General features: G+C 37.8%; 1 protein-coding gene across 2 annotated transcripts in view; it reads right to left on the bottom strand.

The window, feature by feature from the left end:
• Positions 1-26,104, bottom strand: part of ASB15 (ankyrin repeat and SOCS box containing 15) — a 58,670-nt gene that overhangs the window by 29,770 nt on the left and 2,796 nt on the right. For both annotated transcript variants that reach the window (XM_047850143.1, XM_047850144.1), the window contains exons 2-3: positions 25,908-25,986; positions 15,009-15,109 (exon numbers count right to left, since the gene is read on the bottom strand). The gene's annotated coding sequence lies outside the window, so the exon portion shown is untranslated. The remainder of the gene's footprint in view (positions 1-15,008; positions 15,110-25,907; positions 25,987-26,104) is intronic.

Genomic DNA, 26,104 nt, shown 5'->3' with positions numbered 1-26,104 from the left:
GTGTGGATATTGACACTTCCTACAAGCATATTCATTCTTGGTCTGTTTTTCTCATCATATTATTATGCTTCATGACCATGCCACAGAGTTAATATTCTATAAAGAAGCAAAAACAACCCTGCCTATATTCTGTGATTTTAAAAAGGCCTCAGGAAGGCAAGCCCACTGGTGACTAACCGGAAAAAAAATAATGAGAAACTACCACAATATGTATTTCCATCTGTTTAAAATATTCCCAATACTAAACTACTTAATAAGCTAGCTGGTGAGGTACAGATCAAATATTTCATAATCTCACCTTTTGGAATGATCGTCTTGTCATTCTTATCCAGGGCCTTGCCTTCCTAAACCAGAGGAAGTGCCTTGGAGCCAATGTGTTCCTCTGTGTGTCTAAAATTAAGTACCCAGTTGGTGGTTAAATTAAGATCTGACCTTGTGCAACTGAAACATAAGCGGTTCCTGGCACACAATAAAGTATTACCCATGACTTCTCTAGACTCCCATCAAAAGAAACATAAACCCACAGAGGTATAATAAGATTATCTGTATCCTGATTGGTTCAAAGATTGCTCATGAAAACAAATGATCTGCCAACCCAGCTGCGATGAGAGTTCCTGCTAAGGGAACCAAGTAAAATCACTTCAATAGAATTTTTCGTCTTTTAAAATTAGTTGTTCAAGAGACAAAACTGTGAGTCTGTGTGTCTGTAGATCCATATCCACTTGTAATCAATTTTAACACACAGTTTCTCGTTCTTCATCTGTTAGACCCATGTCAAATCTCACTAAATACAACCGTCTTAGTATATGAATTTACTGTCTTTCATTTGATTTGCATTTAATACCTGCCGGTCTGATACTCAGATGGGGATACAACATTCAGCAACATCTAATGTAATCAGATATGTTTAGGTCAAGTTGTAAAACATAGATAGTCTTAAAAAAAAAAAAAGTAAGCAGGAGATGTAAAGCAAGAAGAAAATCAGGATTTTAACCAGGGAGGGTTGTTCATTTTCTATTTTAAAAAATCCATTAAAGTTGAATGTCTTGCTGATTTTCTGATGAAAATAATCTCCCTTAAGTTTGTTTTGACATGGCTATCCTTGGATTAACTCAGGCCACTGTCAGCATTCACAAAGCCATCTGGCTTCTGTCCCCACCACTCTACTAAAACAACTCTTCTTAAGGGCTTCAGTGACCTCCTAGTGTCTAAAGACACCGCATTTATTGCTTTTCAGACCCTCTTGGATTTCCTGTCATTGGTCTCTCCCTTTTTCTTGAACTATGTACTCCCAGGCTTCGAGGAGCACTATATGCTTTTATTTTTCTTCTATTTCTCTGATCCATTTTTTGGGACTTGGTGTTAATGAATAAACATATCAATTGTAGTGAATTTCCCAGTTTTATTTCAAAACTTGGAATACCATAAATGTGAAAGGTCCTAGCTTTTTGTGATAATAGAGGCTATACTTCAGTCACCCTGGGAGCAAACCCTGAGAAATATTATGTATTTATACCACTATTAACTGTAACTTGAAATAGTCAAGGTTGAAGGTTAGAACATTGTGCATGTTTTATAATTATTAATTTAATTTGGAACTTTGCAATAAAACATTGTTACAAAAAACAAACAGCACTGTGAAACTTTAATTTTTATACAATACTCTTTTTTAACTTACAATATTAAAAATTCATATGAAAGTTTAGAGTATAATGCAATTTGTGGGTGAAATCTATACCAAACATTCAAAAATGTGGTTTGGCACATTTCAGGGACATTTCTGATCTTATACCAACCAATTTATGCCTGTTTTATCCTTCTATATAATAGTTATTATAGACCTCCTTAGATCACACAATATTTAAAATAATGCTTAAAAAACAGAAAGGACAAAAAAAGAGGGACTATGTGGCAAATAAATGAAAATATGTTACTGATGATGTAGGCCTATGAACAAATCTTGCCTTACCACTTATTGGCTCTGTTACTTTAGATTTGCTGTTTAATTTTCTGAGATCCAATATCTTCATCTGTAATGTAGAAGTGGTAATAGTAATAATAGCCATTATAATGATAATACAAATGACCATGACACCCACCACTTTTTTAAAATGTTTATTTATTTATTTTATGACAGACAGAGCATGAGCAGGGGAGGGGTAGAGATAGGGGGAGAGAGAGAGAGAGAGAGAGAGAGAATCCCAAGCATGATCTTCACTGTCAGCTGGAAGCCAATACAGAGTGCAAACCCAGCATGGGGCTCAATCCCACGACTGTGAGACCATGACCTGAGCCGAAACCAAGAGACAGCTGCTTAACCTACTGAGCCACCCAGGCGTCCCAGACACCCACCATTTTTTTTTTAATGTTTATTTCATTTTTGAGAAAGAGCAAACAGGGAAACAGCAGAGAGAGAGAGGGACAGAGGATCCAAAGTGGGCCCCATTCTGAGAGCAGCCTGCCAATGTGGGGCTTGAACTCACAAAGTGCCAGATCATGACCTGAGCCAAAGCTGGGCTCTCAACCCGGCTGAGCCACTCAGCCTCCCCAGACACCCACCATTTTTAAGAGGTCTATTCCTGAAATAGTTCATCATCATCTCTACACATACACTGAAGCATGCTTTGAGTAAATTCAAATATTTAACAGAATGCTCTGTTCATAATGCTCATAACCATTTCCAACATTTGCCGGTTTGGGAAGTTGGCTTTTCCTGTTGATTTTCTCAAAATGGAAACAAAGGGAATCCGATTTTTGAACAATGGACTTCTAGGCTGCCTGGAAAGGGTGTTTCAAGCAAGGTGCATGATCAAGCAGTGAAGGACTGTTGAATTCTACTACTAGCGTCCTGAGGAAGGCACCTGTAATGATGCTGACATCCAAATACATGTCCCTTATATCTATATATGGCAAGAAATGCATGTCCTGTTTCACAGTGATAATTATAGCAACTGATATGAAGAGTCTTAGGTTGAAATGGTTGAAGCGCAGTGTTAGAAGTTCTGTCCCTGGAAGCACTCATTTTTATTTTGGGAACAAAGGATTTGGGTAGCATGGTATGTTAACTTCCAGAAAGCAATGTGGCATCCTGGCCGTCATGTTTAGGGTGCCGGCTGCTACTCCTCACAGGTACTCTGTGTTCCTGCAAACGTGGGGGCTTGCAGGCCTCTGACTGTGAGTTAAAAATACAGATCTTGCTAAGATTAGCCAAACAATCACATCCAACCTGTACAAAGCCATTTATCAGATTCCTTTCTGATCCAGCCCATTCTTTATAAAAGCCTTATCACAACTGCAGCTTTATCTTTGCCTTCTGGGCAAAATGGTGTTGTCCAAACTCCTTGGAAAATCCAGGTTTGCTTGGTCCCATTATTTTGCAGTTTAGTAAGCAATATCTATGTATATCTTACTTGGTTTCATTTTGAAATACAGTACTTTCTAATATATGTCAAAACCCCTACAATATCATAACTAATGTAAAAAATAAAAAAAGAAATACAGTATTTCCCATTTTCTCCTCCTCCTTCTTCCTTTTCTGCACTTGTTCATTATTTTGGTCATGGGAGGTTGTGATTTAAGAAATGCCCATTTTATTTTTCAGTTGTGTATAAAACAGCAGAAAAATGTGAGAAAAGGAAATCCTTTATTTCTAGTGTTCTTCCAAGGACTTTGATAATTGATAATTGGTTGTTTGCTTTTGTTGTGCTTCCTACTGTTTTGGGGGGTTTGTTTGTTTGTTTTTTCAGACCGAAAATCAAACTGAAACTGTGAGTCCAATGTATCCGCACCACATTCTACCAGGTGCTGATGTCACAGGCCTCTGGAGAACGGGCATTGTTGACATCACTCCTGCCATTTTGTTTCCATACAGCAGCACAAAGGTGAGTGACAAGCAAGTGGTGTTTAGTAAGGTACCACTATATGTAGCCCACTAACCCCATGGTGCACAAAGTGGGGAGAGTTCTTAGTGGCACTTTGTTACATTTACCACTTTGTCACCAGTGTCTGGTAAAGTGCTTGTCATGTAGAAAGCACATATGAAACACATGCTACATTTTTGCTAAACACACTGACTTCTTCACATGGTTTAGTAGTTATTTCTTATGTAATTTAACTAAAGGTTAATTCAATTAAAACTGAGTCATAATGAATTTCAAGAAAGTAGGTTGATTTCTTTCCATGAAAGACAGGTCAAGAGCATCTAAGAGACAGAATCCTGGATTAAAAGAAGGCAGGGAATTTGCATTTTGATTTCGGATGTGTCCATGTTTTTGTGAATTAAGGAAAACCACTTAAGTATTTATGTCCTGGTTTCCACCTACATAATAATTCTGCCCTTGATATTTCACATCATTGATATGAGAGTAAAATGAGAGAATAATTATGGAAGTTCTTTGAAAAAATAGTAATCACTCTACAGATAGAGTACTTACTATTATAGTTCAGTTGACCCTTGAAGGTTTGAACTGCATGAATCCACTTATATGTGGATTTTTTTGATATGGTACTATAAATGTTATTTTCTCTTACGATTTTCTTAATAATATCTTCCTTTCTCTAGCTTACTTTATTGTAAGAATAAAATAGAAAACACATATAAAAAAATGTGTGTTAACTGTGTATGTTATTGGTAAGGCTTCTAGTTAACAATAGCCTATTAGTAGTTAAGTTTTCAGGGAGTCAAAAGTCACACATGGATTTTCAACTGCGTGGGGGTTGCCATCCTTAATCCCTATGTTGTTCAAGGGTTAATTATATTCTATTTCTGGGCCTAAAATGGATATTAAAAAAACCATCCCACTTGACTTCCTGTTCTGTACATGCACACACACATTTTAGTATATGAAGAATGTGGTACTAGACCACTTCAGGACATGCATGCCAAGACAGGTAGGACACGCAATTCTGGTCCTTAAGAAGTTTATCATTGTGTAGAGAGCAAATAAGTAGAAAAGAAGCCAGAATTTGGCAAGAGAGATAAGACATAAGTAGGTTTGGAGGAGAAGACTGGAGAACAAAGACATACACACATTTGAGTTTTAAAAAGAGAAAATGGGGGCCACCTGGGTGGCTCAGTCTGGAAGTGTCTGACTCTTGATTTCAGCTCAGGTCACGATCTCAGCTCAGATTCCTGAGTTTGAGCCCTGCATCAGGCTTGAGGTTCTGTCTCCTTCTCTCTCTGTCCCTCTCCTGCTCTCTCGCTCTCTCTCTTTCTCCCTCTCTGTCTCTGTCTCAAAAATGAATACAAATAAAATAAAATAGAGATAAAATAACAAAAAATAAAAAGAGACACTCACTTTACATTAACAGATCATCAAAGTACTTTGAGAGACTTTTTTTTCTTCTTGTCTTTTGTAATATTGATCTCTTACATATCCCAAATTGATAGTGCGAAGGCAAGGAGACTTCCACTATTCTTAGTACCTTATTTAATATTCACTAAACATAGTCATAATCAAGACTGTACAATAGAACTTTATATTGGCAAGCAAAGTAAAATTCGAATTACTGAAAATTCAGTATTCTGTTCTTTCTGAAAAGATTGGTGTTTTTCATGTGTACCTGTTATATTTCAATTTTTTTGAAGCTACTAATTCATGACATTCCATCAAGTAATATTTGGTTATGAACAAGAACATTTTAGCATTAACTGTTATATAAAAGTTATATGAATTTGGTGAACAAAACTTACCATGTTAAACTCAACATTCTCAATGTAAATCTATCCTATCTACTATTAAAAGACGCTGTTCCTCCCCTTTTGCATGTAGAGTCTTATTTTTTATATGTCAAATTTGACCCACTGTTTTGTGTATGTTCAAATAATTTAATTTCAATATAAAAATTAAGCTTAATGATTCTTTGAGGAAACTAGAAAAATGTGATTATTCTGCTAGGTTTAAATTTATCTCTAATAGAACAGTGTAAGTAATGGGGCAGAATACTCTGGATTTTCCGAAATGGTACTTCTACTAAATATTTGGCTTAGTTGTGGCTTGATTTAAGGATCTAATATATAATTACCATACAAATAAGGCAATTTTTCACATTTTTTCACAGGTGCTGTAGTATCAAAAATATTAAAATCAGGGGCGCCTGTGTGGCTCAGTCAGTTAGGGATCCAACTTGGGCTCAGGTCGTGATCTCATGGTTTGTGAATTCAAGCCCCATGTTGGGTTCTGTGCTGACAGCTCAGAGCCTGGAGCCTGCTTCAGGTTCTGTGTCTCCCTCTCTCTCTCTCTGTCCCTCCTCTGCTCTCTCTCTTTATCCCTCTCTGTCTCAAAAATAAATAAACGTTAAAAAGTGTTTTTTAATATTAAAATCAAATTGAGTTTTGAGGTTTGTTAACATGTTCTTATGCAGCGTGGAATGTTTGGGTAATTTCCCATCCTAGACCATTCAGTTCCAGTGTAAGCAGATACTTTCAAGGGGACTTTGGGTGAGATATAGTAGTGAACTGACTCACAGGCTATGGAGCATCTTACAAAGTCAGAAATGGTAGGAGAAGTAGATGAATATGAGATTCTCACTAAGGCTGTATTTGGCAAATATTTTATTGAGCATATACCATTCTCCAGGCCACTAATGACTTACCAGGTCCTTCTCCTTAAGGAATTTATTTTTATGTTGTTGAAGTAAATATTAAGTAAGTGAGAAAATAAATTGTAGTAAGCTTTGTGAAGAAAATAACCATGACAATAGTTGGTAACAACTATGTCACATATGAATCCCCGTAAGTGATGGATCAGTTTGGGGACTTAATTGCAGTGCTTCCTAAATTAGGATTTAGGGAATAAGGAGGAGTTTCCCTTCCTGTTTCAAAACAAAATTGTTTCTTTAACCACTTAACAAGATTAAACAGTTTATTTTTCACTAAATTTAATTTTAAAAAATGCATCTCTAAGAGAGGGACTTGGTACACAATTCAAGTACAATAGATTATTTGAGTTCTTTGTTGAGATAATTATAGCCCAGCAATTGAAAAACACAAGGAAATGCTAACCCATTCCTATACCCATTTATTCCTTCACTGGGACCACACTATTTGGATCATCACAGCTGCACAGAATGGTGTGATATTTGGGAGGCTAAGTCATCACTCCTCATTTTTCTTTTTAATATCCTTTAGGTGAATTTGTTTGTTTGTTTGTTTGTTTGTTTGTTTGTTTGAGTGAGTGAGAGAGAAAGTGTGAGCAGGGGAGGGGCAGTGGGAGTGAGGGTGAGAGAATCCCAAGCAGGCTCTACGCTCCACACCAAGCCCAATGGGGGCTCAATCTCACGACCTGAGCCAAAATCAAGAGTCAGATGCTTAACCAGCTGAGCCACCCAGTTGCCCCAGGTGACTTTTTAAATCATCTAGTCAAGATGGGATTGTGACTGGGCATACACTAAGATTAGATTCTTTGGGGAAGAATTGACAAGTTTAAAATATTTAATCTCCCCATGCAGGAATACAGTATGTTTCAATTGATTCAAAATATTTCTTTTAAACTTGTATAAAGCACTATAGTTTTTTTTAAGTCTTGATTATTTCTTAAATATCCCTTAGTATTTTGTAATTTTTATTTCTTTGTGAATAGATTTGTTTTTCCTCATTGTATTGGAAAGGGTTATTGCTGGCACATAGAAAGCTAACCCTCTTGTATTTTTATTTTAGCTGCCTTTCAGAATACTTATATTTGTCCTGATAATTTTAGGCTAATTTTCTTGCATTCTTTATTTTTTGTACACAGTGCTAGCATGCTGAGTGATTGAAAACCTTATGAAAAATAATAGATTAGCTTGTTAGGGAAGAAAAAAGAGTGAGATTCCAGTATGAAACATTTAGAACAAGTAATTAGTATGTAAACACTAACTTTAAGAATGATTCCCATACAGCAGTCGTTCTCAGGCTTGGCTCCCACTGGAATCACTTGCAGAGCTTTAGAAAATACCCATGGCTGTGCCCTTCCCCCAGATACTCTGATGTAATTCCTGAACATGGGGAAAGAAAGACTGTGAAGGTGATTTTAACAGGTCACCATATTTATGGAACCATATTTATGGATGATCTAAAATAAATTCATTGTCAAACAAAGATCTATTTCTTTCCTTCCCAATTCTTAACTTTGTGCCTTACATATCGAACTCTTGATTTTAAGGAAATATCTTTTTTTAAAAACACGTACTCATATTCTTAGTCTCGAAATCATTGATTCCCTTATTCAACAAGTACTTTCTGAGCAGTGTTATGTTCTTCCAGACATGCTGTTCAAGATATAGGACTAGATAAAACATATTATCCTCTAACATGTAGGTTATCTGTTATCTGTAGGGTTAACATGTAGGATTTTTATCTGTTTGAGTATTGGCTTGAATTGGATGTTGGGTTTGTGAGAGAGGAGACCAGCATGGAACCTAAGCAGCTGGAAGGATATAGAGTTACCATTAACTAAGATGGAAAAGGTTCCAGAAGGGGCAGGTTTAAAAAGGAGGAATAGGAGCTCAGTTTGGACCATGTAAAACTTGAAATACCTATTAAAGTCCAAGAGGAAAAGTTAAGTAGGCAGGTAAGTATGCGTCCATGTATGTGGGGGAGGGGGCGGGGGGGGGGGAGGGAAGACTGAGCTGCAGAAACAAATTAGTGATATTTAAAGCCATGAGGCTAGATGAGCTCACCAAATGAATACCAGTAGATATAAAAATAAATACATTCAAGGGATGAGTCCTGGGGTTAACCGAAGCTTCAAGGTAGAATGCAAGCCAAGGGAAGAAAAATATTTGCAGCAGGAGGGAGTGACTGACCAACTGTATCAAATTCTGCTGCTAGGTCAAGTAAGATAAGAACTAAAAATTGACCATTGGACTTAGCAACCTTTAGGTTTGTTTTCTATTCCAAAATCATCTCAGTAACCATCTAGGCTTCCTTTCTGTGATTTCCCATCTCTCTTCCCCTCTGCCTTGCTTCTCAGTATGAGGAAGAGAGACAGTGTTCTTATGTTTGGGGGATTGTAGGAGGCATACATAGCTCCCTAAATCTGGGAATGTGACTTCCTTTTCCTATACTTTTTCTCTCTGAAAAATCCCTCTCATCTCATTTTGTTAGACTTATATTATGAATTAGAGACATGGATTTATAAAAACCAGTTCTTTGAAAGTTTATACGCAACTGCTTGAGAATAAAACCATGTCATAAATAGACATTTAAGTAGAAATTTACAATTCTACCAATTCCTTAGAAAATGACTCAACACAGGATGAGCAAGTGGGTGAGGTGGAGGGCAGGACCCAAGCATGATGAACACTGCAGGTGAGGACTTCTGGAACCATTTGGAATTTCGCTGCAATTCAACGCCATCTCACCTCCAGCGTCTCCTCAGAGTCCACTCCCCATGATAGATCCCCCCATGGCCTGAGAGCTGAAAGGGCTAAGACTTTTTTTTTTTTTTTTTTTTTTAGGGCTAAGACATTTTGAAATGAGTCAGTCTCTTACCTCTCTGGATCTTCCCTGTGTCAGCTGGAATATTAAAATGAGGTCTGGAATTAGACAAGCTGTTTCCCATTTAAGAATCTATAACACTATCATTTTACGTTCTAGAGCTTGAACGTTCCTTACGTTTAAGGTTTCGGATTCTGCTAAGATACTTCTGTGTGTGACGTTAGCCAGTCCTTCACCTTCTATCTGACTTAGATTTTAAAACAGGCTAATAAGTTAACCCTTATATAAGATTTGCACTGGTTTATTTCACCATCCTACACTACCGTTACCGAGCAACCCAAATGCAATGTGTTTCCTTTGAATAGTACTGCATTCATTTATTCACTAGGCATGGATTTATTAGCTACGTGCCAGGTACAGTGATCATATCCAACAAGGCAGTTCTTACTCTCAATTGATGGAGGAGATGAAGAGATGGCCAAAAGAAGGTGATATTTAGTTTTCGGGGGGGGGGGGAGAAAGAAAGTGCCACAGAGAAAATAAAGGCTGGAGCTGAGGATGAGAAGGATTTTTGTTTGTTTGTTTGTTTGTTTGTTTGTTGGTTGGTTTGGGTAATCTAAAAAAAGACAGGCATCCCAGGCAGAGAAAATGCACAAAACTCTGAAGGAAAATGGCATAGTGCGAGGAAGGATGAACACTTCCCTTAGTTGGTCATAGAATGCACTGAGGAGCCAGCAGTAAATGAGCTGGAGATTTTTGGCAGGAGTCAGACTATGGAGAACACTAGGTAAATTATGTTGTTGTTTTTTTTTTTTTAATTAAAAAAACTTTTAAAAAGTTTATTTATTTTGAGACACAGAGAGGAGACAGAGAGAGCCCCAAGCAGGCTCCGTGCTGTCAGATCTCATGAATTGTGAGATCATGAATGGAGCTGAAATCCAGATCCAGTTCCTTAACCAGCTGAGCCACCCTGGAGCCCCGGTAAATTATGGGTTTATTTTATTTCTTCCTCTAGGGCAGTGGAGTTAACAAAGGACTTACTCCCTGCCTTTAACTGGCGTGTGTGGTATTATTCACCAGAATCTCCAAGGCTCTGTGTATAGACTGAACGTTTGAACATGGCCTCTTTTGGATACTGTAATACAGCCCACCTTTCATCTCACGTATCCTCCCTTCCGAAAAGCCATGCCTTCAAATGCTGTGGAATGAGTTTGTCCAAGTGTCCCAAGTCTGAGAACCATTGCGAGAGGCAAGAAGCAGCCACGGGAGCATTTTAGGCAGCAAAAAGTCACGATCTGATTCAATGATTTCTCTTCCCTCTTCTTGTTTTGCAGATATTTTACCATTAAAACTGAGATGTAGATTTTGTTCCAAATTTAGTAGGAGGTGTGCTGTTCACGAATGGGTGTGGAGGCACAGCAGTGCCCTGTCCCCTTAAGTAGCAGGTTATCCTCATAATGTGATATAAACACTTCAACTGAAGGACTTCTCAGAAACCTGTTTTGGGTAGTGAAGTTCACAAATTCCTTAGAATGAGAAAAATGAAAATAAGAGGAAGATAGAAATAACGAAAATACAGCCTTGGGACTCAGGTTGGGCAGAATCCTCCTCCCCTGGCTTGCAGCTCACGTGTCTGGAGAATAACTTTTTATAACCACACAGTTGGATGATCAAGTCCTGCCTCTGCTCTCACTATCACAAGCAGGGGTGGTCAAACGGTAAAGTGAGGCTGTTATGTGGTAAATTACTTATTGATGCCATTCTGGTTGTGAATTCAATGAGTCAGGAAGTTCATAGCCGCTCACAGCTCTCCTGAAGCTTTCTACCATCTAGGGAAGGTTATTTCCTTGGAGCAGTGTTTAAGTACATTGTGGAACACGGATGCTCTGAGACAGAAGTAACACCTCCTCCTCCACCAAGAGCTGAAGGAAGCCTGTGGGGGACAAACACCACCTGGCTATCGATTGAGTTACTGGTAAATAAAGGCCATCTCTAAACGGAAATCAGTTCCACCAAAACAAGCGGAAGCTGAGCCTGCATTGAAAGACAGCACCATCTAGTGGGAGGAGAGTCACACAGGAATAGAGGCCTATTGCTATGCTTTCCCATTCTGTATTTTGAACGCTTTCCTAAGACTTAGGGGTGGATTGTGAATACAGCAGTCTCTTTTCATAACCGGCTTAACCAGGTAGTCTCCAACGGAGCCTCAACACTGTGTTTTGCAGTGGTTTGCCGCCTAATGATTATAATGATGTCCCATGTTTACTGAAATCTTGTTATAGCAAAGCATTATGCTACGTCCTTTCTCCAGGATTTCTGTGTACAGTTGTGCAGGTGCACCTTGCAGAGGGCTGTTTGTATGAAGGCAGCAAGGGACTGAAAATGTCTTCATCTCCACTCATTGATCTGAGTGCCCTGGCAAAAGGTTGTGGAGAGGTCTGGAGAGAGGGTTAAAATTTTCTAAATTGCACAAAGGTGCTGTATAATGCAGTCCTGGTTAATGTATGTGCATTAATTCACATTTAATCCTCACATCATTCCTGCAAAGTAGGTGTTATGTTATCATGGTCCTTTCTCAAGGAGGAAGTAAGCCTTAGGAAGGGTGAAATAGATTGCTCAAGTTTGCACAACTAGTAAGGGGCAGAGCTAGGATTTTAACCCAGACAGACTTGCCCCTAGTCTGGAAGACCTCACAGAAGTGCGTGCGTGCGTGCGTGCGTGCGTCGCGCGCGCATGCGTGTATGCACAGGTCCTTACAAGTCGGATCGCTGTCTCCACACCCATCCTGGAGCAAGAAATGTAGAGCAGTGTCTTCTCACTACAGACTAGCTCCTGCACAGAGGCAAGCTCAGAGCTGCCCAGTGCCTGGCAAGTTTTCCTGAATGATTGCTGTGCTCCATGATTCAAGCAACTGAACGAGCAGCTAAACAAAAAAACGCATCGAGCGCTGTGTTAAGAGAACCCAGGGTTGCCACGCAGCTCAAGACTTCACCTGCTATCTTAACTTGTGTGCTCTCTGAAAGGGCTACGCACATTCTTCCCTCTGTGTCTTAGTCACCCTGTCGCCTATTTCAAGTGCCCTTTGTTGCATTCCCATCTTTGCATGTATAAGTTTTGCCCCTTTAAAACTCGGCTTTAATCTTCCTTCTCTGCCTCTATGAAGCTTTATTTAAGCCTGTCAGAGTCCATCTCATTTTCTTCCTTATTTTCCAGTTATATATATATTTTTGTTTGCCTTGTACTATAATTCTATATGTACGTTTCTTACATCAGGTTTTTATCTGTAACCTCTGAGGACACAGGGTGTAACACGTAGGATTTGCTCATAGCAAGTGTGCAACAAATGGGAATTGAATTAAAAGCCCCGGGGGGCCTAAAGAACATCAAATCTTCAGCTTCACCATACTGTTCTCACTTAAACTAAATGTCTAAATAGGCATTTCCTGACACAGGGAACGACGAGCTGGGAGTCTTAAGGCAAATCCACAATGCATTCTACAACGTAATAGATTGTTTTTCCTCAAGACCTAGTGAATAATTTAATTAGTGTGATTTGCCATAATTAACTCAGCTCCCAGGAGCTGAACAAGTTATAACTTTGCAAATCCCTTGGTAGAGGCAGGTGACAAACTAGTTCAGAGTTAATTTTTAACTTTCACTTTGGCTATGATTATCTATTAGGCCCTCAGGCTAAAGTTAAACAAAAAGTAAGTAGAAGCAAAGAAGTAGAAAAGCCATTCAGAATATTTCAGAGAATATTTATAGAGAATTTATTTTGCATGAAAGTGCATTGGCAATAACAAAACACTTCAGATTATATAGCTATTATAATCTCTGCAGTGAGTCTATAGCAATGTAGAAATTTAACAATATCCTTTTAAAAAATAAAGATACTTCTTCTTTAATTCTAACTAACAAGATTTTTTTATCTAAGATTTTTTTCCCAATTAAGGTTTGAAATTATTAAGGAAAACATGTTACAATGGAACCAATGTATTCAAATGTAATTGGCAAAATAAATATGACCCACATTTTTGTATATTGGATGACACTATTAATACTGTTTTCTTGTTTCTTACCTTTGCATGTAAAATATCTTGTATGTAAATTGTGTTATCACAGATTTGTATTAAGAAAAACAAAACGATAGGAAATAGGAGAAATAAGACTTCATAAAGTTTACTGATGGCAATGGCCCAGTTGCCTGAATATCTACAAGAGGGAGGTTGGACCATAGGATGGAAAGAAAGTTCTAACGATGCACACACAGGCTTCACTGAGAAAGGGAAGGGTGAGGCATTGAATGAAATTTCTGTAGTTCATAGCAAACTCTCTTGAGCTCTAATATTAAAAGGGCTTATACCAAAGATGGCCAAGGTCCCTATGAGGCAGATAAATATAAAGACTGGTGATAATTATGTCAGGAAAACTAAAACCTCAAATTAACTGAACTTACGTGCAGGAATGACTGAATGAATGAATGAATGAATGAGAACTAAAAATATAGAGATAACTTTTTGTTGTTGTTTAATGTTTATTTTTGAGAGAGAAACAGAGTGCGAGTGGGGGAGGAGCAGAGAGAGAGGGAGACACAGAATCCAAAACAGGCTCCAGGCTCTGAGCTGTCAGCACAGAGCCTGATGCGATGCGGGGCTCAAACTCACAAGTTGTCAGATCATGACCTGAGCTGAAGTCGGACACTGAACAGACTGAGCCACCCAGACGCCTTACCAAAGAAAATCTTAATAAAAGCTTGATGTGTTTAACTGTATTTTCAAGAAGTTCCATGTGTTTATTAACATTTTGAGTTAATTTCTATGAGCATCAGATTTGGGGGTTTTCAAAAGCTGGGAAGAAGAACATTATTGCAGAAAGAATTATAGGTGACTTACAATGATAAATAGAATATGATAAAATTGCATGAATTAAAATGGATCTGAATAAAAAAGTGGAGCTAAAATAAAAGTGTATATCATTGTGATGGGTCTGCCTGTATTAAATGAACAAAATATTGGGCCTTAAGTTTTCTACAAGCTGTTAAGGGAAACCAGGTCATTTCTGGAATTATTTGATGTAAAACATAGTGCTTGGTTCTAGAAGGGTGACAGTGCTTCTCAGTATCAAAATAATAGTGAAACACATCTCCGGAAATAACATAGAACACAAATGTTCATGCTTTTATCAAAATATAAAATTATCTCAAAATGCTAGATAAATGGGGAAAATCCAACGATGGAATTTAATAAGGATATATTAAAGCCATACATTGAAGTTCAAAATATTAGTCACAGAGGTCTGAACATGACTATTTTATCAATGTTTTCCTAGCAGGAAACTAACAGGAACTGTTAAAAAATTGGTAACCAAGAAAATTACATAATATCACAAATATAAAGTCAACCAGTGAATAAAAAAAATATAAGCCTTTCTAAATATATGAAGACCACATAAAAAAATAAAGCTTACTGTATAGGAAAAGATATTTTTAAAAACTACAAAAATCAGAGCAAATATGTGTTGTATCATTACATGTAAATGAGCCTAACTTGTTGGTTAAGGAAAAGGATCAATTTCACACATTCATTCTTACCTTTATCTCCATCCACATTTTTCTCCCATTTGTGTCATGAAAGAGCCCAAGGGAGGTGGGAGTTAATGGAGTAGGATGCAAATCCAATAAAGTCTTCAAGACTGAAATATAAAAATATAAAATAAAATAAAATAAAATAAAATAGTACTGTGAAGGATGATGAAACTGGAAACACTTAAACATGGTACAAACTGCCCGTTACTGGATAAGACATGACTCCATTCTTCAAGAAAAAATATTATTTGCTACAAGATCTTTTGAACAAAATACAGCAGGTTAAGGAATTAACTGCCTAGCTTTAAGAATGAATTGCTAGTGGGGCGCCTGGGTGGCTCAGTCAGTTAAGCGTCCAACTTTAGCTCAGGTCATGATCTCACAGTTCGTGGGTTTCAGCCTTGCATCAGGCTCTGTGCTGACAGCTCAGAGCCTGGAGCCTCCTTCGGATTCTGTCTCCCTCTCTCTCTCTGCTCCTCCCCCGCTCACTGTCTGTCTCTCTCTCAAAAATAAGTAAACATTAAAAAAAAATTTTTTTAAAAGAATGAACTTCTAGAGTAAATAAAGATCACTAAAAAAACAAATAAAAATTAAATAGTGCAGCCTCAGGCCATTTAGGTTCAAAGATGAAAATATCCATGTGAAGAACAGAGAATAGCTTATGCATAACTCCTGAACACATCTTCAGAGCGCTGTTGAATGTTTTCCTTCAGTGATCTTTAAGTCTGAAATATTGAAGCTAAAACCAGAATATTGATGGTAAAAAAGAAAGAGAACATTTTATGATTTTCAAATCCAAGCTTCTTCCATCACTTATAATTTCTGATGACTCCCTCAGTGCTTTCACAATCTTTCAATTGATTCATGTGTACTTGTTAGGTATGCCTACTTTTTATGACTAGCTCTGTAGAAAGTGCTGTGGGAAAATATAAGAAGTAAAAATCATGTTTTCTGCTCTCAAAATTAGCAAAAAGGAAGCAGAAACAAAACTATTTCTAAATTTAGTGGTGTACTGGTAATGTTTTAGTTTGCTCATTTTTTTTGAAGTATAATTGGCAAAATTGGATATATTTAAAGAGTACAATGTGATGATTTGGTATATGTACATATTGTGAAATGATTACTACAGTCAAGTTAATTAATACAGCTATTGCCCATCACCTCACATAGTTACCTTTATTTATTTTTGGTGAGAAGGCCCTATACAAAGGGCAAATAAACACATGGAAAGATGTTCAACATCAATAAGCCATTGGGGAAATGGAAATTATAGGCACCATGAGACATCACCATACACCAGTCAGAATAACTAAAATTAGAAACAAAAAATAGTGACAACACTAAATGCTGGCAAGGATGTGGAACACTGGATCATTCCTGCATTGCTGGTACAAACGTAAAATGATACAGCCACTCTGGAAAACAGTTTGATAGTTTCTTAAAAACTTACACGTGAAATTACAATAGACCCAGCAATTGCACTCCTGGGTGGTTATGCCAGAGAAATGAAAACTTATGTTAACTCAAAAATCTGACCATAACTGTTCACAGCAGCTTTGTAATAGCCCCAAAGTGAAAACAACAGGTGAGTGGTTAAACAAAGTGGACATTCATACCATGGAACATTACTCAGCAATAAAAAGGAATGAACTGTTGATACATCTAACAGTCTGGTTGCAACTCCAGAGAATTATCCTGAGTGAAAACAGTGAATCCCAAATGGTTACATACTGTATGATTTCATTTATAGAACATTCTTGAGATGGAGAACAGGCTGGTATTGCCAGGGATGAAGGGGAGTGAATGAGAAGGAAGTGGAGTAGCTATAAAATGGCAACATGAGGGGTGCCTGGGTGGTTCAGCTGGTTAAAAGCCCCACTCTTGATCTCGGCTCAGGTCATGATCTCACAGTTTATGAGTTTGAGTCCCGAGTTGGGGTCTATGCTGACAGTGTGGAGCCTGCTTGGAACTCTCTGTCCCTTTCTCTTTGCCCCTACCCCACTTGTGTTCTGTCTCTCTCTCTCTCTCAAAATAAATACACTTAAAAAAAATGGCAACATGAGAGATCCTTATGGTAAGGAAATATTCAGTACCCTGACTACATAAACGTCAATATCCTGACCAAAATCAAAAACAACTTAATTCTAAATAACAGTCAAAACTGCCAAAGCTTTCTGTGTGCAGGTGTGATAAACTACTCCCAGTCTCATCTGACTCCCACTAAGCACAGCACATATTCATCTGCTGTGTAGTTGGAGGCTTTCGAATATTCTTGTTTTAATAGGATTTTTTTAATGTTTATTTATTTTGAGAAAGAGAGTGTGCACTGGGGAAGACAGAGGCGGGGGCAGGGGGTAGGGGGCGGCGACAGAGAATCCCCAGCAGGCTGTACAACCTCAGCACGGAGCTCCACATGGGGCCTCATCTCATGAACTGTGAGATTATGACTTGAGCCAAAATCAGGAATTGAATGCTTAACTGACTAAGCCACCCAGGCGTCCCATTACTAGGACATTTTAAAGATTTTTATTTACTACTTAAAAATATAAATCAAAGCAAATACCATTTCAACTTGTATTGAACTGAGTGCCCTGGAATACAGTCTTGAACAGCCAGGGGTTCGTGAACCACCCGTCAGGAAATGACGACCTAGTTCAACCATTGTGAGCTTCACAGATGGAGATATTGGCCAAGATCCAGAGAAGCTGAAGCACCTGCCTGAACTTCCCATAAAGCTGGGAAATGGCAAAGAATATTCTTTCCTAGAGTCCTTTTCAGTTCATAATGATTTGGAAGAAAAGACCACAGGGGAGAGGTATACCCATGAGAAAAAGGAATATACAAATGCTAGTGTGTATGGGAAATGGGGAGGGCTAAAAATGTAAAGATATTTAAACCCAGTTGACTCTTCCAAATTAAGAATAGGGAGGGAGAAATTACTCAGTATCTCCCTTGCATTGTGTCTCTTGCAGAACTAATATCTGCTCAGACCTTAATCTGTCAAGGTGGGTGGGATCAAGACTTGGAGTAGAGGTGAGCATGTGTACCTGCTGGAGTTAAGTGAGGACACAGGAGGTCAGTTTCTTACTATATTCAGCTTCCCTTGCTCATGCCTAGAATCTCCCAGAAATAAAGGCCAGTCCAGAAGGCATTACATGATCGCTGACTAGTGCAGTATGCCAACGGTAGCCCCTATAGCTCTCTTGGAAGGCACAGTCTGAGATTTGTGAGCCTGGTGAGGTGGTCTGAAGAAAAGCACTACTGCCCACGACAATGGCAGTAGTTACCAGTTTTCTGTATTGTTGACAAGGATTTAATCCTATCTCCTCAGAATGCAGTTTTTCTTAGACAAAAACATAACAGCAATCATTATTTGCTTCTAATTTCGAATTGTCCAAGTTACCCACAGTAAGACATTTCCATCACACTCCTATTCTCTTCTGCATCCTCTTTCTTGTAATTAAACAGAGAAATCAATTATATTTAATGTGCTTGCCTATCAGTTTTTTCGAGTCTCCCCACCATGTCCTCTCCAACCATCACAGCTACACTGTGCTTTTAGGTTATGATGTGAATTCCATTTAGCTTCCCTTTTCCACCTTGTTCACTGGCCCCAAGTTACTGTGGGTGTGCTGGTTCCATTTCTTGTTCATCTGGATTTTTAGTAATACACTTGATCTTAGCCAAAAGGCCGAGAAGCGATGGATTTTTAGTAATAGTATCCACCTTTCTTCAACCTGTTCCTTTAACCTGCTACCTTCGTTCCCCTAGGTGCTAACAGCGACATATTGACTATCCTCCTCCCTCCCTTCCTTCCTTCCTTCCTTCCTTTTACTGCCCCTTAAGTCAATCTCATACATTCTCCAACTATTAAAAATGCATACAATAGCACTCTAATGTCATATAAAGCCATATAATCAAGACTTTCTTATCCTGCTATTTACCATTTTCAGTAATGACTTTTTAAGTGGCTGATTGGCTCTTTGGGGTCCTAACCATTCCTGGACTAGATTTTTTTTTTCTTGCTGTCTGTATCTGAGGTATTTTAGACCAAATTCATTTATGTTGTACTGCTTATTATGTTTCTTACAAAGTGAAATTTCCAGAAAATCTTTAAGAAAAAAATTTCTGCATTCCCTCAATGGTATAAGGTTGCCAGGACTGCCATTTACATCTGTCTCTTTATCACCACCTGCTGGAGAACTCACTGCATGGCTTATGAAGTCATCTTAACTGGCCTTCTATGGAAAACAAAGAGGCAGTTTGGGATATTTTCTAATACCTCTGACATTACAGAATTACGTTGTACTGGAGAGAGTTAAGTTGCTTGAATGAATGAGAAGATCCCTGAGACTATTTTTCACTACATTTTATATTACATATTATAAATTGCATAATATTATATATTGCAAATAATGGAGTTCTTGGGAATTAAAGCTAAGTGGACCATGAAGTTTTGATTAAAAGTGTCTGCCATTATTTACTCAGCTTTTCAAACCATATGGATTCACATGCAGGACCTTAACAGAATATTTAAAGCAAGTTCTGAAATTTGTAAACTAAAAGACATTTCTAAAAATTCCACTATGATATCTTTATAATAACTTCTATAGTTTTAATCAGAATTTTTGGAGGCCCCTCCCAATTCTGTGTCATTACTTTAGTTGTTCATGTCCATTTCCCTCCTGTCAGTCCCTTCTGTAAGCATCTCTTTACATTTATTCTTTTATTATGTCCTTTTATTTATTTATTTTTAAAGTTTATTTGTTTATTTTGAGAGAGAGAGAGAGAGCATGCACACATGTGAGCAGGGGAGGGGCAGAGAGTGGGAGAGAGAGAGTCCCAAGTAGACTCCACACTGTCAGTGCAGAGCCTGATGCACGGCTTGATCTCACAAATTGTGAGATCATGACCTGAGCCAAAATCAAGAGTCAGAAGCTTAACGAATTGAGCCACCCAGGTGCCCCTATTTTTAGTTTTTTGAAGAATCTCCATACTATTCTCCAGAGTGGCTGCACCAGTTTGCATTCCCACCGGCAGTGCAAGAGGGTTCACTTACTCTGCATCCTTGCCAACCCCTGTTGTTTCTTGTGTTGTTAATTTTAGCCATCCTGAGAGGTGTGAGGTAGCATCTCATCATGGTTTTGATTTGTATTTCCCTGATGATGAGTGATGTTGAGCATCCTTTCATATGTCTGTTAGCCAAATGGATGTCTTCTTTGGAAATGTGTCTATTCACCCCTTCTGCCCATTTCTTAACTGGGTTATTTGTTCTTTGGGAATTGAGTTTGATAAATCTTTATAGATTTTGGACATTAACCCTTTATCAGATATGTCATTTGCAAATATCTTATCTTTTTCCATAGGCTGCCTTTTTGTTTCATTGATTGTTTCCTTTGCTGAGCAGAAGCTTTTTATCTTGATGAGGTCCCTATAGTTTATTTTTGCTTTTGTTTCCCTTGCCTCCAGCGATGTGTCTAGTAAGAAGTTGCTCTGGCTGAGGTCAAAGACGTTGCTGCCTGTGTTCTGCTCTAGGATTTTGATGGTTTCCTGTCTCACATTTAGGTCTTTCATCCATTTTGAATTTACTTTAGAGTATGGTGAAAGAAGGTGGTCCAGTTTCATTCTTCTGCATGCTGTTGTCTAGTTTTCCCAACACCATTTGTTGAAGAGACTTTTTCTTTTTTTTTTTATTTATTTTTATTTTTATTTATTTTTTTTTCAACGTTTATCTATTTTTGGGACAGAGAGAGACAGAGCATGAACAGGGGAGGGGCAGAGAGAGAGGGAGACACAGAATCGGAAACAGGCTCCAGGCTCCCAGCCATCAGCCCAGAGCCTGACGTGGGGCTCGAACCCACGGACCACGAGATCGTGACCTGGCTGAAGTCGGATGCCCAACCGACCGCGCCACTCAGGCGCCCCTGAAGAGACTTTTTCTTTTGGATGTTCTTTCCTGCTTTGTTGAAGATTAGTTGACCATATAGGTGCATGTCCATTTCTGGGTTTTCTATTCTGTTCCATTGATCCATGTGTCTGTTCTTGTGCCAGTGCCATACTGTCTTGATGACTACAGCTTTGTAACATAGCTTGAAATCTGGAATCATGATGCCTCCAGTTTTGTTTTCTTTTTCAGGGTTGCTTTGGCTATTTGGGGTCTTTTGTGGTTCCATACAAATTTTAGGATTCTTTGTTCTAGCTCTGAAAAATGCTGATGGTGTTTGGGTAGGGATTGCATTAAATGTGTACATTGCTTTAGGTAGTAGAGACATTTTAACAATGCTTGTTCTTCCAATCCTTGAGCATGGAATGATTTTCCATTTCTTTGTGTCCTCTTCAGTTTCTTTCATTAAGTGTTCTATAGTTTTCAGAGTACAGATACTTGGCCTCTTTAGTTAGGTTTATTTCTAGGTATCTAGGAATAAATTGTATTTGCAATTGCAAATGGGATCAATTCCTTGATTTTTTTTTTCTGCTGCTTCTTTGTTGGTGTATAAAAATGCAACCAATTTCTACACATTGATTTTACATCCTGCAACTTTGTTGAATTCATGTATCAGTTCTGGCTTTTTGTGTGTGTGTGTGTGAAGTCTTTCAGGTTTCCAACATAGAATATTATGCCATCTGCAAATAGAGAAAATTTTACTTCTTCCTGGCCAATTTGTATGCCCTTTATTTCTTTTTGTTGTCTGATTGCTGAGGCTAAGACTTCCAGTATTGTGTTAAATAGTAATGGTGACAGTGGACTTCCTTGTCTTGTTCCTGACTATAGGGAAAAGTCCCTCAGTTTTTCCCCATTTGGGATGATATTAGCTGTGGGTCTTTCATATATGGCCTTTATGATGTTGAGGTATGTTCCATCTATCCCTATTTTGTTGAGAGTTTTTATAAAAAAATAGATGCTATATTTTGTCAAATGCTTTTATGCATCTATTGACAGGATCATATGGTTCTTGTCCTTTTTAAAATTTTTTCATTTAATTTATTTCTTTAATTTACATCCAAGTTAGTTAGCATATAGTGCAACAATGATTTCAGGAGTAGATTCCTTAATGCCCCTTACCCATTTAGCCCACAACCCCTCCAGGAACCCTCTGTTTGTTCTCCATATTCAAGAGTCTCTTATGTTTTATCCCCATCCCTGTTTTTATATTATTTTTGCTTCTCTTCCCTTATATTCATCTGTTTTGTATCTTAAACCCCTCATATGAGTGAAGTCATATGATATTTGTCTTTCTCTGACTGACTCATTTTGCTTAGCATAATACCCTCTAGTTCCATCCACGTAGCTGCAAATGGCAAGATTTCATTATTTTTTATTGCTGAGTAATACTCCATTGTGTATGTGTGTGTATACACACACATATCTATATCTGTAGATATAGATATAGATATAGATATAGATATAGATATAGATATAGATATAGATATAGATACCACATCTTCTTTATCCATTTATCCATCAATGGACATTTGGGCTGTTTCCATAATTTGGCTATTGTTGATAGTGCTGCTATAAACATTGGTGTGCATGTGCCCCTTTGAAACAGCATACCTGTATCCCTTGGATAAATACCTAGTAATGTAATTGCTGGGCCGTAGGGTAGTTGTATTTTTAAATTTTTGAGGAAACTTCATACTTTTTTCCAGAGTGGCTGTACCAGTTTGCATTTCCACCAGCAGTACAAAAGAGATCCTCTTTCTCTGTATCCTCACCGACACCTGTTGTTGCTTGAGTTGTTAATGTTAGCCATTCTGAAAGGTGTGAGGTGGTATCTCATTGTGGTTTTGACTTGTATTTCCCAGATGATGAGTTATGTTGAGCAGCTTTTCATGTGTCGGTTGGCCATCTGGATGTCTTCTTTGGAGAAGTGTCTATTCATGTCTTTTGCCCACTTCCTCACTGGATTATTTGGGTTTTTTTGGGTGTTGAGTTTGATAAGTCCTTTATAGATTTTGGATACTAACCCTTTATCTGATATGTCATTTGCAAATATCTTCTCCCATTCTGTCGGTTGCCTTTTAGTTTTGCTGATTGTTTCCTTCGCTGTGCAGAAGCTTTTTATTTTGATGAGGTCCCAGTAGTTCATTTTTGCTTTTGTTTCCCTTACTTCTGGAGATGTGTTGAGTAAGAAGTTGCTGCGGCCAAGGTCAAAGAAGTTTTTGCCTGCTTTCTCGTTAAGGATTTTCTTTCTTCCTGTCTTACATTTAGGTCTTTCATCCATTTTGAATTTATTTTTGTGTATGGTGTAAGAAAGTGGTCCAGGTTCATACATCTGCATGTCGCTATCCAGTTTTCCTAGCTGAAGAGACTGTCTTCATTCCATTGAACAGTCTTTCCTGTTTTGTCAAAGATTAGTTGGCCATACATTTGTGGGTCCATTTCTGAGTTCTCTATTCTCTTCCATTGATCTGAGTGTCTGTTTTTGTGCCAGTACCATAGTGTCTTGATGATTACAGCTTTGTAATACAGCTTGAAGTCTGGGTTCTTATCCTTTCTCTTATTAATGTGGTATATCATGTGGATTGATTTGTAATACTGAGCCAGCCCTGCAGCCCAGGAATAAGTCCTACTTGATCATGATGAATAATTCTTTCAGTGTACTGTTGAATTCAATTTGCCAGGATCTTGTTGAGAATTTTTGCATCCATATTCATCAGGGATATTGGCCTGTAATTCCCCTTTTTAGTGGGGTCTTTGTCTGGTTTTGAAATCAAGGTAATGCTGGCATTATTGAATGAATTTGGAAGTTTTCCTTCCATTTCTATTTTTAGAACACTTTGAGAAGAATAGGTAGTAACTCTTCTATAAATGCCTGATAGAATTCGCCTGGCCCACGACTCTTGTTGAGTAGCCTTTTAGAAGTGCAAGTCAGACTGGGGCACCTGACTGGCTGTCAGTGGAGCATGCAACTCTTGATCTTGAGGTTGCTTGTTTGAGCTCTGTATTTGATGTATAAATTACTTAAAAGTAAAAATCTTTAAAAATGCAAGTCAGACCACACCACCCATATTTAAGCCATTCACATTGCATGATCCTTTCACAAGGGTCCCTGCCACCCTCATATTCACCCTTCCACCCCAGCCACACACCCATCACAGCATTCTTCTGCTCATACTTTCACCCTTACTATTGTCTCTGCTGAACTCTTTAGCTAGTTTTTGTATGACTGGATCCTCCCTTCATGTCTCAGAATAAATGTCACTGTCACAGAAAAAGTTTCATGCACTCTTAACTAGATCCCCATCTCTCATAGCACACTGTTCATTTCCTTTGGAAAAATCATTGCATTTGGTAGTTTAATTTATTGACTTATCTACTGTGTGTCCAGCCACCAGAACAAAGCTCCTTGATGGTTGAAACCTGTCTTCCTGGTTCACTGACAGATCCTTATTAACTATTGTAGTTTATGACATAAAATAAGCCACAGTATACATTTATTTAATGAATGATTATTTTAGTTATTCTGTTATTTATCCAGTTTTCAAAAATGATCATATTCTTTATCTCACATTTCCAAAGTCTCAACTCTACTTTAACTATTGTTTTTGCCCTCTTTTATCTTGTTTATTTCACTTGATTTGTGATTTTACATTAATGAGACTAATTAAAAATACAGTATCTACATTTATGATATCTTTTCACCAGTTTCAACTTTTTTATTATACTTAATTTTATTTTATTTCTTAATTCTGTTAAGGTATTCATTTAAAAATAATTGTTGTCTTAGTACCATCTTATTAATGTATTATTATTACCATTTATGTTAATAAATCCTTATTTATTTTAATCTCATAAAATAGTTTCCATCTGCTTAAAAAAATTCCTGACTTTCAGCACTTCTTTCTTGTTTGCTTTGAAATGGAGAGCAGCAGCATTTGGTACACAGAAGTGGTGCCAGAGATGCTCCCTATTGGCAGGGATGAGGTGGCTAGAAATCTTTATTTTTCAATTCTTCCATAGGTCCTATTTTTCAAAAAGGATACCTGTTTTTAAACCTCAATATTAAACTTATTCCAAATCTGGGTGGCAGTATTGGATATCCCATTTTCACACACTAAGTAACTCATACATGGAAGCTGATAGCCACTAAGATAAAACTTGGTAATGGCTTCTATCTAAGGTATAGCTTGATTTAGAATGAGGTTCTAAAAACCACCATATAGAAAACAAGACACTTTTTAGAAATATCCATAGCATAGATAGAAAAGACTGGAAAAAATCCAAATTCTTCTGAATATGCCTGATAGGAACAGAAGCACAAGAGATGGATCATATCCAAACTATTAGAATTTTAATATGTTGATCTGTTCTAAGAATTAATTTGGAAAAAAAATAATTTTCTTTCTTGCCAAGTTTGGAATAGGAAAGAATACTCCCTGAGGGGAGATTATTTTCACCTGTGCTCCCACGTTATGAAAACTAAGAGTAAAACAGGCAAGGTAGTACTTATCCCCTCTAGATTATTAGGAATGAGTCCCTTGTGCCCTGACAATTGAAATGCTTTCTTCCTTTTCATCTGTTTGATTTCATGTTTCCTTCAAGGAACTGGATGGGGAACATAGCTCCAGAGCTCTAGATTCTAGGAAACATTTTCACTACCTAACTTTGGTAAGATCTAGCTATTCACAGAAGTGCCTGTGCCATTAAGAAGCAGTGTAGGAGGTCCTAACTCTTCCAGTTACATATGATGTCCTTGCTACTCACATTAAGGTATTCCCAAATCCCTTTCTGATATCACAGATGCCAAGGTTGATTTCTCTTTGTAGCTAATTCTACTGTCAGCAGCCATAGGACATCACTGCCAAGCCCCCTCCATACATAGACTTGCACCTCTGCAAAGGGATTGGTTTAGAAAACCTACATGTTTTCCCACCACATAGAAATGGTTAGCTATGCAGTACCTTAGGCAGGATCAGCTAGGTCTGTCTAGCTGTTGTGTCCTCAGCAAATACACTATGGCAGAATCTTGAACTCCCAAAGCTACAACAAATGAAAACACATGCATCTTTTACAATCACATAATTCTACATTCTAGAACATACCCACAATGACTAAAATTCTTCGAATCTGGAGGGATGGGCAATAAAGTTTGTGACCT

The sequence above is a fragment of the Prionailurus viverrinus genome, chromosome A2 (genome assembly GCF_022837055.1).
Source record: "Prionailurus viverrinus isolate Anna chromosome A2, UM_Priviv_1.0, whole genome shotgun sequence".
NCBI lineage: Eukaryota > Metazoa > Chordata > Mammalia > Carnivora > Felidae > Prionailurus > Prionailurus viverrinus.
The sequence above is the reverse complement of the archived record's forward strand: the minus strand, read 5'-3'. Positions and strand labels throughout refer to the sequence as shown.